Source organism: Capricornis sumatraensis, chromosome 8 (genome assembly GCF_032405125.1).
Source record: "Capricornis sumatraensis isolate serow.1 chromosome 8, serow.2, whole genome shotgun sequence".
In the NCBI taxonomy this organism is placed as follows: domain Eukaryota; kingdom Metazoa; phylum Chordata; class Mammalia; order Artiodactyla; family Bovidae; genus Capricornis; species Capricornis sumatraensis.
In genome coordinates, this window is record NC_091076.1 from 64691024 (window position 1) to 64707715 (window position 16692).

At 44.2% G+C, this 16692-nt stretch overlaps 1 protein-coding gene and 1 pseudogene across 1 annotated transcript in view; one reads left to right on the plus strand and one right to left on the minus strand.

The window, feature by feature from the left end:
- LOC138084678 (C-C motif chemokine 3-like) overlaps positions 1–16692 on the plus strand; it is a 30506-nt gene that overhangs the window by 4732 nt on the left and 9082 nt on the right. The gene's annotated exons all lie outside the window — the stretch shown is intronic.
- LOC138084365 (regakine-1-like) lies at positions 812–5650 on the minus strand (annotated as a pseudogene).

The following is a 16692-nucleotide window of genomic DNA, read 5'->3' on the forward strand; positions in this document are numbered from 1 at the left end:
GAGACCTCTGATCTCTGGGGTCGAAAAGCATCCTTCCTCCATGGGAGTTTCCCCAAGGACTGAGTTGAAGGGTGTGCGCTGGGCCACACTGGTGTCCCTGAGGCCCTTCTGCAAACTGTGTCCAGTGACACATGGTCAGACTGGCATCAGCCTCCGCCTCCTGCCTGCCTCCCTTTCCTCCTCACGCCCACAGAGCACTGCCCTGTACCTGCCTCTGTCTTTAGTTGAGGAGGTTGTGGGGAGGATGGCCACATTTCCAGGGTCAGTTTTACCCCAGGTGTCAAGAATAAGGGTCAGGCAGCATCTAAAGAGACTGTAGGACTTCAGTGTTGGGGTGCATGTATTAGGGACGGAGCGTGGGTTTTGGGGGAGAGCGCAGATTTGACGAGCGAGCACAAGGGGGCGCTATTTACAGGCGGTCGAGGCGGGCACAGAGAAGTAAATGTTTTGAGTGGCAGAGACCTGGAGAAGAGCTTTCTAGGAAGGATGAGCCGCTCTGCCCACTTGGATGAGGGAGTGACGAGGTGTGTTTGCTGTGCACCTCAGCTCTGTACAGGCAAACAGAGGGTCTCCCCACGGTCGTCTGTATTCACACTGTTCGCCTTGTCTAAGGACTCTGAAGTGGGGTCACTGTTCGTCCTCCTCCTGATCCTAACTAGGCCTCCATCATTTCACTATTTACATCTACTCCTATTGAAATGTTTACAAGGCCCCACATATGCAGTAAATACATAGAAGTGTCTGTAAAATTAAAGAAATGACCAGGCTGTCTGTGAGAGAACCAATTCAAGCCAACAGTCCCCTTCTGCAGCACGGATTTATTTCAAGACCTGGGCTCCTGCAAGGGGACGACAGATGCGGTCCGGGGGCCGCAGTCTCCTCTGGCCCCAGAAGGCGGGGCTTCACGGGGAAGCTTCAGGAGAGCGCAGACCATCAGAGCGGGAGCCCAGAAACGCAAGCGCAGGCTTTCATTCGGGCCAGGACTCGCCCAGGGCGCATCTGGGGTGAGGGAGCTGTTTGGGGAGGGGAGGTGGCTCTGTGGCTTCTTCTCATTTTCCCTCGACTGTGAAGGTCCCACTGTTCCCAGCTCCCTTGGACTTTTGGTCCAGGTATTTGATGTACTTCTGTACCCAGGCCTGGCCTGGGTCGGCACAGATCGATCGCCCATTTCTGGTCTGGAAGCTGAGGAGCAAGAAGGAGAAGATGAGAAATGTTGAGTCAACAGGCGAAGAGGAGTCCGACCCACCACCCCAGCCTCTCCCCCGACCCCCACCAGCAGCTGCCTCCTGTGTCACCCCCGCCCCACCCCACTCTTGTCGCCGTTCCTAGAGACTCCTGCCCCCCTTCCCTCTCCCAGCCCTACTGGTTCTTGAGGTTACACCCTTTCCACTGTTGGGGGGCTGTACTTACATGACCTCTGGCTGAGGGCACTGGTCCTTCGATAATTTTCCACACGAGAGAGTGGGATTGCCATTGACATGTGGGAGAAACAGCAGGTTATCAGCTGGTTCTGCCACACCTAGGGCTGTAAGATGCTGGAAACTTCTCCATGAGAACGCTTAGACCTCTATCTGCACCCCCACAGCCCCTGCGGCGACAGAAGACCTAAGACAGGAGCATGTGGCAGGAAATGTTCTGATCTTCCTCCTCCCCACCCCACCCCCTTTAAAAAAATCTTTTGGCTGCGCTCCCAGGCATGTGGGATCTTAGTTCCACAGCCAGGGTGGAACCAGTGGCTCTGGCAGGACAGACTCTTAACCACTGGCCCACCAGGGAAGCCCCCTCCCAGCCCTTAAACTGTCCTCCTCTGAGACATCTCCTCCCTCCCACTGCCAGCCCCTCCCAGCCTCACCTCCCAGACCCTCTGCAGGACTGGGATGGGACTCTGTGGTCCTAGTGTGTCAAATTTCTGATTGTCCTCAGGATTCAGAAATAAGAAATCAGGATTCCTAGAAAATCCCAAATCATAAATTATTTCATATTTGTCTTTTTTAAAAATTGAGAAATAAATGGATGTATAACATTGTATTCATTTTAGGTATACTGTATGTTTAAATTTAAAATTTTTTCATTTTATTTGAAATTACTTTATTTAAATTTTATATTATTTTGAAGTATAGTTTCTTTATAATGTGTTAGTTTGTATATTTTTTGCAGCACTTTATTCTCACTTTTTAAAAATAATGTAACTACATAGTAAACATGAATCATGTTTTGGTGATGGGTTTTTTTTTTTTTAAGTTTCAGAGGTTTTCTGTAAAAATAAATAAATCCAAGGTAATAATAAATGATGTTTCTATGTATAGTGACAAGGTGATGGACTCGGGAACACATTGAATGTTCTGTAGCAGATGGAGATAGTTGATAAAAGAAAACATGAGGAGAGGGTCCATTAACACAAAGTAAAGGGTTAATGAAAATCATTTAAAAATTGAAAAAAATGCTCTAACTATTTGATATTTAAAATATTTCAAGTTTATCATTCAAAAGTAAAAATTTTAAACTTAGGAAGCATTGAGACTTCTCTGGTGATTCAGTTGTTAAGATGCCACACTCCCAATGGGGCCCAGGTTCAATCCCTAGTCAAGGAGCTAGATCCCACATGCTGAAATGAAGACCTACTGCAGCCAAATAAATAAAACAAACAAAAAAACCCTAAACAAACAAAATAAAACACAGGAAGCATTAGTTGCAAGCTATTTGTAGTCTTTACTTACCTTTGTTTAGCCTCAAATATTTCAGACGTAGAACAGTTTTTCCATATTGGGTTAGCCAAATTGTTGAAAGTATGTCTAAATGCATTTTCAAGTTGGAGTTTGAATACTAAATGCTTCATATAATCTCATTTCCTATTTTAACGATGGACATGTCTTGTCTGCTTGTCCTGAATTTAGTTTCTCCTTCCAAATTGGTGTTGCTTTGGCAAATTTAAATTTTACAGAAAAGTTAGCCAGTGTTTCTGCTGTCATGTCCTAGTATTCCGTGACATTTACACATTGACTCTATGTATTTCTTCTGTCAAAGCATTTATAAAGAACTGTCACCTTCAGCAATTATTCAAACCCTGGGCAATTGAACGTTATGGGCAATGTCAGTGAACATTATTATTCAAATGATATAATATCCACATCTCTGAGCAAGAATCACAGTTGGAGTTGCCCATTTAAGGACATAATTTGCTTCCCCCAACTTGTTCTTTCTTGAAACGCCACTTATATGATTGTGAAAGTATATGAGTTTTACAAACTCATTAGCATTTCTTAGCTGTGAACTCACACTTTTATCAGTGCAATGGTCTCAAGCTACCGGATGGGGATAACCTCTCCCCTAACTGCTCCCAGTCGCTCCACATGCTGATTTTAACCTTGAACTCCACGTGCCAAGTGTTTACCACTTTTGTTCTTGATGTCAGCAAATTCCTTTAAGTCAGTAATGTCTCTCTGTTGATTGTCATGTGGTATTCTATCAGAGAATTAGAATATTTTTTCCCATTTTCCCAATTGTTCTACTGAATTTTGGGGGTGACTTGTAATTTAGAAAAAAGCATATAATTTCCTGAGAAATATAATTTCCCACATGAAGATGCTAGTGGGTGCCTAGGGTGGGCCAGAGCAGGGCGGGACTGTTCCCCTGCATCTGAGAGGACCCTCCCTCACATGTCTGGCAGTGGCGGGGACTGTTAAAAGTGGGAGGTTTGCTCAGCTCAGAGGATCAGGGCCTTGGCTAGGAGGCAAGAAAGCTTCATTAGTCCTTGTTTCTTCTGCTGAAAGCTGTGTCACTCCGGGCAGGACACCTACCCTTTTTGAACCTTTGTCTTTAAAATGGCAAATAGTAGCCTTAGGGCAATTACTGTGCAAACTGATATTTATACCAATGATTGTTTTGTGCAATAAAGGCCTTATTATCCCCATGGAACAGATGAGGAAGCTGTGGGTCAGGAAAACTAAACAAGACACAGAAGGTCACAGGCTGGCCAGAGCAGAGCTTCCAGACCCAGGCTCCCGGGGAGAGAGGATCTGCTTCTGCCCTCAGTGCGTTCCAGCGTGTTGCCCGAGCGAGTGGCACAGAGTCGGCTTTTTATGTACACACGGGATAGATTCTCTCTTGAGATGCTGGGCAGAGCAGCTGCAGCTCCGGGTCGGGCATGGGGTCACCAGGGTCAACACTGACGCACTTACCACCAGTCTGGACCCAGACAACCATGCTGTGGGTCATTTTCAGGACAGTGTTCAAAACCATGACCTGCATTAGACAGCGTTCCATCATAAAATAGGCCTGGTTGGATGATGTTCCCCTAGTATTGGCTAAGGAGAGTTCTGATGGGCGAGGCTAAGCTATGGTGTCTGGAAGGTTAGGTGCACTACATGCATTTTCAACTTCCTGTATTTTCCATTTCTGGTAATCCCCTCGTGAGTTGAGGAAGATGTGCCCTGAGACTCTACTACAGGCCTGGTGCCTGGCTTATTTCCTAATGTGGCTCATCTCCCTTCCTCACAACCACCCTTTGAGAAGTTATCACTGATCCTGTTTGCAGATGAGAAGTCATATAACAATAATAACTGAAATTATTGGAAAGCAGTGAAAAGCTCTTTCGCAGTCAAAATTCCTGGAAAATAGCTGTCAAATATGCCATTTGACATAGCAGGGTGTCAAATGATAGTCCTAGTGTGCAGTGTTGTTCAGTCTCCGATTTTGGTTGACATTCAGCTCAGGAGAGTTGCTTCCTGGGAAGCCTCCTCCCAGATCCCTCTGTGCCGCCTTCACCCCTGGTTCCAGCCCCCTGCAGAGAGGCAAGCAGACCTGTTGAGGGCAGTGAGCTGGGGGTCAGGACACTGGGGTTTAGCCCTGCCTCTTTCACAGTCACCTGCTGCCTCTTCTTCCTGTAGCACAGGTATTTACTGAGAGCTCTGTGTCATGTACACACTGGACAGGTCTTGCAGGGAGAGGAGGGAAGCTGATCCGGGTGTCTCAGGCTCAATTTCCCTCGAGACCATGTGGACCGCAGCTGGGTGTGGCAAGCAGTGGGGACCCTGAGGCCTGGGCAGCGCCCCCTGTCTAAGGGGACAGCACCTCCACTTCAGGCCCAGTTGGAAGTGAGCTTGTGGAAACTCGGGCTCATGTCTGCTTGGTCTTCCATATTTGTGAAAGAAATGGGCAATAGGGATTTTTCAAGGTTTCCAGTTTTTCAATGTTGGCAACCATCCAAATATGGTCAAACCCCGTCTAAGCCATGAAGAGAGCGTGATCCTTTGTGGGTTCCTGTCGCCCAGATTCTGCTCCTGCCTGGAGGCAACTGAGCAGACACCTGGAGGGCTCTGGGTCAGCTTCTTGAGGCTGGGGACCAAAGGCCAGGAAGGCTGTTTTCAGAGGCAGGTTTTCCCCACCCCAGGGGAGGCAGAAGTGAGCCTCAACCAGAAATAGGGAGACACCCTCGGGAAAGACAATTTTGCAGGAACCCCAGACCACGTTTTCCAGATCACCCACAGCTCCTCAGGGCAGCCCCGCCCCCTGCCCGCCCCCACCTTCAGTCTCCAGCCCCTGCGTTCTCTTTGTTGAGAGCAGGGAGAGTAGCAGGCTCACCTTCATTGGCCTCCGAGTGCAGGATGGCAAGAGTAAGGAGGAAGGCCAGGGCGGCCAGGCTGACCCTCATCGTTCTGGATGCTGACCAGCAACAGGAACAGGGCTGGGCTGAGGACTCCTGGGTTCTCTGGCTCCTTGAAATCTGGGCTCTGAGCCTCCATTATAAAAAGTTGCTGCTCAGGAAGTCAAGCCATACAAAAATTTGAGATCGCATGGCAGTTTTGATTCCTTGGAGTTGTAATCAATGCTGTTGTGCAGTGCATGTGCTCTGTGACCCCGTGGACTGCAGCCCGTCAGGCTCCTCTGTCCATGGAATCTTCCAGGCAAGAGTACTGGAGTGGGTTGCCATTTCCTCAACTAGGGGATCTTCCTGATCCAGGGATTGAACCAGCGTCTCTTATGTCTCCTGAACTGGCAGGCGGATTTTTTCCTTTTTTCTTTTTACATTTATTTAATTGGAGGCTAATTACTTTACAATATTGTAGTGGTTTTGCCATACAGTGACATGAATACCAACAATGAGAAAACAGAAAGAGAAATTAAGGAAACAATCCCATTCACCATTGCAACAAAAAGAATAAAATACTTAGGAATATATCTACCTAAAGAAACAAAAGACCTATGTATAGAAAACTATAAAACACTGATGAAAAAATCAAAGAGGACACAAACAGATGGAGAAATATACCATGTTCACTGATTGGAAGAATCAATATAGTGAAAATGAATATACTACCCAAAGCAAACTATAGATTCAATGCAATCCCTATCAAGCCACCAATGGTATTTTTCACAAAACTAGAACAAATAATTTCACAATTTGTATGGAAATACAAAAAACCTCGAATGGCCAAAGCAATCTTGAGAAAGAAGAATGAAACTGGAGGAATCAATCTGCCTGACTTCAGGCTCTAATACAAAGCTACAGTCATCAAGACAGTATGGTACTGGCACAAAGACAGAAATATAGATCAATGGAACAAAATAGAAAGCCCAGAGATAAGTCCACACACCTATGGACACCTTATCTTTGACAAAGGAGGCAAGATTATACAATGGAGAAAAGACAGTCTCTTTAACAATCTCTTTTGGTGCTGAGAAAACTGGTCAACTACTTGTAAAAGAAAGAAAACAGGCAAATTATTTACCAACCATGCCACCTGGGAATCCCTGTGACCAATGACATACCTAAAATATGAGAACTCAATCAATTTAGACAAAGAAAAGAGGAAGGCAGAGAGTGACCCTTAAGGGTGGTGGTGGGGGAGGCCCAGAGACCAGGAACTGTGTCAGAAATGGCCCCCCTCTCCTGGTCTCCCCTGGGAGCCTGCTTAAGCCCCCTTGGTGAGCCTGACCTCAGGTGTGGACCGTGAGCTCAGAGGCTGGGTGACTGTCTCAGGATCAGCAGCTCCAGCCCAACGCCGGAGACAGATGTGGGGGGTGAGGGCAGGGTTCACCCCGAGCACAAGGTCCAGGCCTGATGGGGGCTGGAGGGGGGGACAGGGTCCAGAGGGGTCTTGGGATGGCTGTGCCTCACCAGCCAGGGTGGAATGGAAACTTTTGCCTACGAGGAACAGAAGGGCCCTCCCCCCTGCCCAGCCCAGGGAGCTTCATCAGACCCTTAGCTACCCAGGCAGGGGCCCAGGCTCTCTGCTCAACCAGGCCGGCCTCCAGGACAAGACTGACAGACCATTTCTTCTGGACTGAGCTGGGGGAGCCAGAGGCAGGGCAGTGCTGTCCACAGAATACAGTTGTGTCTTGTCACCCTAAGTGTGTGCTGCAGGGGTTGTGCTCAGGATGCCAGGATGGTTTAGTGACTGAGACGAAAGATGCCAACCACCCTGGTTTGCCTGGGACCAAGGAGGTTCCTGGGATGTGGGACTTCCAGTGCTGACACAGGGATGATTGGTTATCCTACTAGGTCAGGCAGGGGTGACTGTCCTCATCTCCAATCCCACCAAATTCAGATCAGGCACCTGTGTGGTTTTTTCCCCTTTATTTTCATTGTGATTACAATACATGTAATGTAGAATTTGCCATCATAAACATTTCTAAGTGTACAGTTCAGTGGTGTACATTCAGTGGTGTTAAGTACATTCATACATTGTGCAGCCTACCCCCATTCATCCACAAAACTTTTTTCATCTTGCAAAACAGAAACTCTATTCCATTCAACAGTGACTTCTCATTCTCCCTCCCCAAGCCACTGGCAATCACTATTCTACTTTCTGTTTCCATGAATTTGATTATTCTAGGTATCTCACACATGAGTCATACAGAGTTTGTCTCTTGGTGACTGGCTTTTTTTCTCTTAGTGTAATGTCTTCAAGGTCATCCATTTTGGAGCATATGTCAGAATTTCCTTTCTAAGCCTGAATATTATTGCACTGTCTATATACCATGCTTTGCATGTCCATCCACCTGTTCATGGACATGGGCTGCTTCCACGTTTTAGCTATTGTAAACAAATGTTGCTATGAATGTGGCCATACAAATACCTCTTTAATATCCTGTTTTCAATTTTTTTTAATTTTAAATTTATTCATTTTTTAATTGAAGGATAATTGCTTTACAGAATTGTGTTGGTTTCTGCCAAACATCAACATGAATCAGCCATAGGTAAACATATGACCCCTCCCTCTTGACCCTCTCTCCCACCTTCCTCCCCATCCCACCCCTCTAGGTTGTTACAGAGCCCTGGTTCAAGTTCCCTGGGTCATATAGCAAATTCTCACTGGCTATCTATTTTACATATGGTAATGTAAATTTCCATGTTACTGTCTCCATACATCCCACCCTCTCCTTCTTCCCCCTGTTTTCAATTTTTTTAGCCTAAACACCCAGAGCTTGGATTGTTGGGTCATATGGTAAATCTATTTTAAATTTTTTCAGGAACTACCACACTGTTCAACAGCCATTGCCTCATTTTATATCCCAATCAACATTGTACAAGAGTTCCAATTCCTCCACATCCTCACTAACATTTGTTATTTTTTGAATCTTGGACAGTAGCCATACTAATGGTGTGGGGTGATATCTCATGGTGTTAAGTATCTGTATTTTTATCAGTTTTTATTTGCAAAGAAAATGTCCCCTACTAAAAGGAAAAAAGTTAACCCTCTGTTCTTATGGAAAGAGCAGGAACTTTTGATCTAGTCAAAGGCATTGTTTAAGCCCAGGAGTTCACCACTTACAAGCTATGGGAACTTTTGGGTAATTTTGTTAAGCTTTTAAAGCTTTCCATGCTTACTGAAAGGTGTAGGTGTTACCGACAGTGAGGTTCAGCTGCTCACCACTCAAAAGCCAATGAAGAGGCCAGGTTGGTGGAAAGTAAAATTTGCTTTGTTTCGGATGCCAGCAACCAGCAAGAATGGACATCTGTCCAAAGGTCACCTCCCCACCACTGACAATCAGTGAACAAGAGCTTTTATAGACAGAGGAAGGCAGATATATGCAGAAATAGCACAGGCAGCTCCGACAGTCATCTTGAAATTGTCCTCAGTGGTCTGACCAGCGTCATCTTGATTATTTTACGTACTGTTAATCTTCAGTTCCAGGGTTGAGTCTGGTTCTCAGAATTGTGGCAGCTTATGTCACAGCTACAGTCTGGTCATCACGTATCTCACTTCTTCCACCTGGTGAGAGTTTCAGTATCTATTAATAAAAGACAACTCACAGGATATGGATCATAATATTATCTATGGCCCTTGAGAAGGAGCTAAAGGTCCTTGACTATGCTTAGTGGCTTAGTGAATGCACAATTAGTACATAGTTTCCTGTGAGTGTTTTCCTTTGTTTCTGCATGTTCTTACTCCTCTAAACTTATTCTTTGGCAAAAGTTTTTCCACAGACAGATGGCAGACAGAGGACATGGGTGACAAGAACCATAGGTCCTGCCTCATTTCATATGTACCCTAACAATCTAAGTGAGTGAAATTTTCCTTATGTGTCCTTCCTTAGGGTTCAGGTTCATTCATTCAGTAGGTGTTTGTTTGTTTTTAATCTTACTTTATTTTTAATTTTAAAAATCATTTTCTAATTTAATTTTTTAACCTATGTTTATTGAACTGCTACTGTGTTCTAGGCACTTTCTAGAACTTGAGGATACAGAGGCAGACAAGAAAAGCAAGGCTTTTGCCCTTCAGGTGCTCAAATTTCAGAGGGGAATCAGACAAACAACGGAGAGGGAGATGGAGGTACAAGGTAGGAAGAGAATGAGCCAAGGTGTTGCGATGGAGCCTGAAGGTTGAGTGAAGGTTACTTAGTAAGCCAGTTAGGGGAACCTCTTCAAGGGGGATGTCGTTTCAGCTGAGACTGGCTTGTTGAGGAGGAGCTGGGCTTGCAAAGATCAGGGGAGGTGTGTCCTGGGAGTGGGAACAGCAAGGCCAAGACCCAGAGGTGGAAATAGGTTTGGGACATTTGAGGAATAGCCAGATGAGTAGGGGACTGAAGAGAAGGGAGGTGAGGGCCATTGGCCAGGTCCTTTCTGTCTGGTCACTTGACAGTTTACTTTCCATTTCATCCATGTGGGCCCTGAATGTAGCTGTATCCTGGAAAACAGATGGGTGGATGTAACAAGAGCTCTTGTCAGTTGCTTTAAGGGAAAACAGGAAGAGAAGACTGTGGATTCCTCCCCCTGAGACTTCCGTCTCCCCCCTGTAGGTGGATGGAGAGGGTCTGAGCTGCCTGATTTCTCCCAGCAAACCAGAGCCCAGCGGGGAGCAGGGCCTCTCCCGGTTCTTTTTACATTCGGAGAGATGGAGACACATGTAGTGGATGCCTCTGATGGCTGCCTTTGTCCTCCCTGCTGACTGTGGGCTCCTGGGTGTGCACCAGGAAGGAGCAGGTGGCCGACACTGGCCTTTGTCCCTTGGTGAGCAGAGCATCAGATGTGGGGGAAGTGGGGGACACACGTGGGCAGGAGGAGGGGAGAAGCTGATTCATTCGTATCATCGCTTGCATCCCTGTGCCAACTTCTGGACTCTTGAATCTAAGTTCCTGGTAACACTCAGTTATCAGCTTTCCGTGCTTTTGTAAGCAGCATGCACCCTTATCCTCAAGATTTATTCTTGCATAACTGACCCTACTTATCTACTTAAAAAAGAAGGGTTGGAGTAAGAGAGGGGTCTTGGGGAGGATTAAGGCACCAAGAGATTTGAAGTAGGGGGTAAAGTTGCTGTTTTTGTTTTTACACTAGCACAAAGGATAATATGCCAGCCCACAATAGACTGTACTTTAGTTTCCTGAACTTTACTGTTTTTCCAGCTGGTTCTGGGTTACTTTTGTTAAATGCTAGAGATCAGAGCCTTTGTTCACAGCTTTTTCCAGCTCACGTTTCCTCAGATGTCCATTGCCGCCAGAGATGGAAGTGGAGTTAGTCTAGCCTCACTTGCCCTAGCTTCACCCATGCTGACTTGCAGTGAACACTTCCTTTTCAAAGTGCCAACAAAGGATTTCTTACCAAGAATTGCATAGACATAGAATCTTGCCCTTAACAGAGGTGGATGACCCCTCTCAAGTTCATGGAATCCATCTTCTTTACTATTCCTTTTTTGGAAAGTCAAAAAAGCATTGAAGACGGAAACTGGAGGTGACTGGAGGGGGATATTTTAATCAGTGTTAGCGTCACGCTGTCAGTTGCACAACCAAGGGCTGTCAACACCCTTTGGTTAACAGAGGGGTGTGCAGAGTATCGGCATGACTATCTCAGTTTCTCCATTGGTTGGAAACACTTCTGGTGAAATTACTTGTTCTTTGAGGTCCTTCTGAAGAAATGATTTCCTAGTTAGAGGGTGGCCAGGAGCTGGTATTGCAGCAGGCCTCCTTCAAGGACAGATAGATCTGTGAAGTGTGTGCTAACTGCTGCTCCCCCCCAGAGCAGAAGGTGCTGATGTTCTTTCACAACTGATCTGACCACACAGATGTGATATCAACAATGACGCCACCAGCAGTCCAAGTCAGAGATAGCCCTCACCATCTGGGCTGGCAGATCCACTTCTAAGACGGCCTCCTCGGTCACATGCGGTGCCTGGGCTGGGAATTTCAATGGAGCTATGTATGTATGGCCCTTCTAGATGGCAGTCTTAGGGGTCAAAGATGAGTGTTCCAGGTGAATAAGGTAGAAGCTGCCTGGCTTTTTATGACTTAGTCACGGAAGTCCTATTGTATCTCTTGCATCATAATCTATTGGTCAAAGCAGTCACAAGCCTGATCAGATTCAAGGAGAGGGGACCTGGATCCCTGCCTCTTCTTGGGAGGAGTGTCAAAGAAATCATGGCCATGTTTTAAAATCACTATAGTATCATTTTATCTGTAAATGTTTCTATAAGCTCCTTATTTTTTATTTATTTAAAAATTTTAATTTAATATAGTTGATTTACAATATCATTTAAGTTTCAGGTGTTCCGCACAGTGCTTCAGTTGTATTAGCTTCTTTTGCTGCTGTAACAAATGAACCTCAATCTTCATGGCCTAAAACAACACAGATGTATTCTCTTACCTTTCTGGGGGTCAGAAGTCTGAAATGGGTCTCTACTGGGTTGAAATCAAGGTATCTGCAAGGCTGCCTTCCTTTTTTGGAGGCTCCAAGGGAAGATCCATTTTCTTGTCTTTTTTGACTTCTAGAGGTTGTACCACATTCCTTATCTGTAGCCAGCAATGGACAGTCAAATCTTTCTCACATTGCATCACTCAGACACTGACAGTCTTGCTACCCTTATGAGAATCCTGATAATGACACTGAGTCATGCAGATAATCCAGTATAACTCCCTATTTCAAAATCAGTTGATGTCTGTCTTGAGTCCTCTTTTCTGTGTAATGTAACACATTCACAGGTTACAGTGATTAGGACATGGCCTCTGAGAGAAGGGTCACTATTCTGCCTACCGCACTACTTCAGTCTATATCTTAAAAAAAAAAAAAAAGAATTAAAAAATACAGTCACAGTACCATTGCTTATTGGCCATCTGTAGGTACTCTTCCCTGAAATATCTGTTCATGACTTTGGTCCACTTTTTAATTGAATTTTTCATTCATTTGTTTAAGGTCGAATTTTGAGAGTTCTTTATATATTCCAAATACAAGAGCTTTGTCAAATAAGTCTTTTGAAGAGCAAAACTTTAAAATTGATGTGCTCCAGTTTTATCAATTTTTCCTTTTATGGGTTGTGCTTTGGGTATCAAATTTGAGAACTTTTTTCCCTTGTCTTAGGTCTAGAAGATGTTGCTCCTATTTTTTTTTTTCAAAAAAGTTTTGTCATTTTATGTTTTACATTTAGATTCATGATGCATTTTGAGGTTTTTTTTTTGTGTGTGTGTAAGGTATGAAATTAAGGTCAAGCTTTCTTGGTTTTGTTTGTTTTTGGTCTATAGATATCCACTTACTTTGGTACCATTTCTTAAAAAGTTTATTCTTTCTCCATTATCCCTTCTATAAATGTTTGCTAGAATTTGCTTTTGAAGGCTATGAGAATTTTGGTAGGGAGGAGGACTTAAATTACTTAATAGAAAAAATTCCTTAATAGATATAAGACCACTCATATATTCCATATATTTTTGTTACATAGTCTTCTCATGTCAGTAAATTATATTTCTGATAAGGGTAAAAGGGACTATACTTCAAAGAAACAACAAAATTTAGCAACCATGTACCAGCCTGAGCTGGGAGAGTAACTTGGATCTGGATTTTGAGGGTAATTTGATCAAGGATGAAGCACAAGCAGGAGTCAAGATCACCAGGATAAATATCCATAACCTCAGATATGCAGATAACACCACCCTTATGGCAGAAAGCAAAGAGGAAATAAAAAGCCCCTTGATGAAAGTGAAAGAGCAGAGTGAAAAAGCTGGTTTAAAACTCAACATTCAAAAAGCAAATATCATAGCATCTGGGCCCATCACTTCATGGCAAATAGATGGGGAAACAATGGAAACAGTGACTGATTTTATTTTCCTGGGCTCCAAAATCACTGCAGATGGTGACTGTAGCCATAACATTAAAAGACGCTTGCTCCTTAGAAGAAAATCTATGACCGACCTAGACAGCATATTAAGAAGCAGAAATATTACTTTGCCAACAAAGGTCTGTCTAGTCAAAGCTATGATTTTTCCAGTAGTCATATATGGATGTGAGAGGTGGACCATAAAGAAAGCTGAGTGCCAAAGAATTGATGCTTTTGAACTGTGGTGTTGGAGTAGACTCTTGAGAGTCCCTTGGACTGCAAGGAGATCCAACCAGTCAATCCTAAAGGAAATCAGTCCTGAACATTCATTGGAAGGACTAATGTTGAAGCTGAAGCTCCAATACTTTGGCCACCTGATGCAAAGAACTGACTCATTGGAAAAGACCTTGATGCTAGGAAAGATTGAAGGCAGGAGGAGAAGTGGACAACAGAGGACAAAATGGTTGGATGGAATCACTGACTCAATGGACATGAGTTTGAATAAGCTTCAGGAGTTGGTGATGGACAGGGACGCCTGGCATGCTGCAATCCATGGGATCGCAAAAAGTTGGACATGGTTGTGCAACTGAACTGAACTAAGCTGATAAAGGAAGCTGGAACACAAGAATGGATTAGGGGGAACTTATTGACTTGGGGGCACTCTTTCTGGATACAAGCTATGACTTCCTGGCAAGGATCACAGAGGTTGGTGCAATTTTGCAGCCAGGAAATCTCCAGAATGCTGGAGAAGGCAATGGCTCATGCTGAGTGAAGTTAAAATACTTGAATTGAAAAAAAAAAAAACAAAAAACTTGAATTGCCATGACAGGTGGAGAAGGGATAAAAAGGACTATGGAAGTGGGCATGATGGAGTAGATAAACCATGTTAGGCTGAAAGGTCCTCCAGATTATATCCTATGGAAAGTCCCAGAAAATGCATTATTCATCAAAGCCATCAGGATTGGCTGGTGAGACAGGGACCAGCATCAGTGGTATTTCTCCTTTTCCAGCTAGGACTGAGGGTAGGAGTGGCTGATACGAAACTTGGCCCATTGATAGCAGTGGGGATAATGCCCTCCATCCTTGAATCTTCAGAATTATATCTCTCACCATTTTGTAAAACTGTTGGCCGTTATCTCTTCAGATCTGTTTGCTGTCTCATTCTCTCTTTCCTCTTATTTTGAGATTCTAATTAACCAGATGGCAGATGCCCTGCTCTATTCTGTATGTGCTCTTATCCTCTCTTTTGTACTTTTCATTCTCCTGTTTCCCCTCGGTTCATTTTGGTATGTTTGAACTTAACCAATATTTCTTCAGTTGAGTTTAGTCTACTTGGAGGTTTTATTTCAGTTTTCGCATTTTTTAGATCCGAAATTTGTATTTTTACTTTTACAAATTTGCAACAATACTCATGGTAGTTTCCAGTTCCTCACCAAAAAGCTCAAGCTTCTTCTCAAGGCATTTGTGGCATCAGCGTCTGGGATCATGTTTAAAAATGTTTTTGAGTTTGAGATTTTCTAAACTACCCAGATGAGGGGGCCTGGCCTCCACTTTGTTCAAGGGATGGTTTTCTTTTTATTTACTTTTGCTCCTATCAGCCCAGACAGAGGATGGTTTCTTGCTGTCCCTTCACTTGGGCAGCACTGGACTTTGTTTTCCTCCAGCCCAGCAAGGCTGTGAAAGGTTCAGTTCATCTTCTCAGCCACCTCTTCTGAATTGCAAACATCCTTAATCTAGAAGAGACTTCACTTCCAGGCTCAAATTTCTGGATTTCTATCATCTCTGGATAGAGAGAGCCTCTTGATGAGGGTGAAAGAGGAGAGTGGAAAAGCTGACTTAAAACTCAAAATTCAAAATACTAAGATCATGGCATCCAGTCCCATCACTTCATGGCAAATAGATGAAGAAAAAGTAGAAACAGTGCTTGGGTTCCCAAATCACTGCAGATGGTGACTACAGCCTTGAAATTAAAAGACACTTACTCCTTGGAAGAAAAGCTATGACAAACCTAGACAGCATATTAAAAAGCAGGACATTACTTTGCCAACAAAGGTCGATATAGTCAAAACTACGGTTTTTCCAGTAGCCATGTATGGATGTGATAGTTGGGCTATAAAGAAAGCTGAGGGCCAAAGGATTGATGCTTTTGAACTGTGGAGCTGGATAAGACTCTTGAGAGTCCCTTGGACAGCAAGGAGATCAAACCAGTCAATCATAAAGGAAATCAGTTCTGAATATTCATTGGAAGGACTGATGCTGAAGCTAAAGCTCCAATACTTTGGCCACCTGATGTGAAGAGCCGACTCATTGGAAAAGACCCTGGTGCTGGAAAAGATTGAAGGCAAGAGGGAAAGGGGATGACAGAGGAAGAGAAGGTTGGATGGCATCACCAGCTTGAAGGACATGAGTTTGAGCAAACTCTGGGAAGTAGTGAAGGACAAGGAAGCCTGGCGTGCTGCAGTCCATGAGGTCGCAAAGACTCGGACACAACTTAGTGACTGACAGCAACAACATCCTTTCTGGGGTCTTTAAGCAACAATTCCTTACTTCTGACTTGCTGAGGTAGGCTGTCTCTTGCCAGAGAATTCTAAATTCCTGGTAAATCTGCTTCATGTGGAACGCTGACGGAAAAATTCCTAGTGTTTAATTAAGAGTGTGGGGCTTGCTCTAGTCTGCAGTTTTGATCACAACGTTACCAATTGTGTGACCTTGGACAATCTCACTGAAACTCTGTTTTCTCATTTGTCAAAGGGAGAAAATCAGAGTACACACAACACAGTGATTTTGAAGAACAGACCGTGCATGTAAATCCCTTAATTACCAGAGAGGTTTAAGGTGCACATAAGAATCGTTCAATTGCCAATTTGCTTGGTTCCTTATGAGGAAAGAGGAGAGTGGAAAAGTTGGCTTAAGACTCAACATTCAAAAAACAAGGATCACAGCATCTGGTCCCATCACTCCATGGCAAATAGATGGGAAAACAATGGAAATAGTGACCGACTTTATTTTCTTGGGCAGCAAAATCACTGCAGATGGTGATTGCAGCCATGAAATTAAAAGACACTTGCTCCTTGGAAGAAAAGCTATGATCAACCTAGACTGCATATTACAAAGCAGAGACACTACTTTGCCAACAAAGGTCTGTCTAGTCAAAGCTATGGTTTTTCCAGTG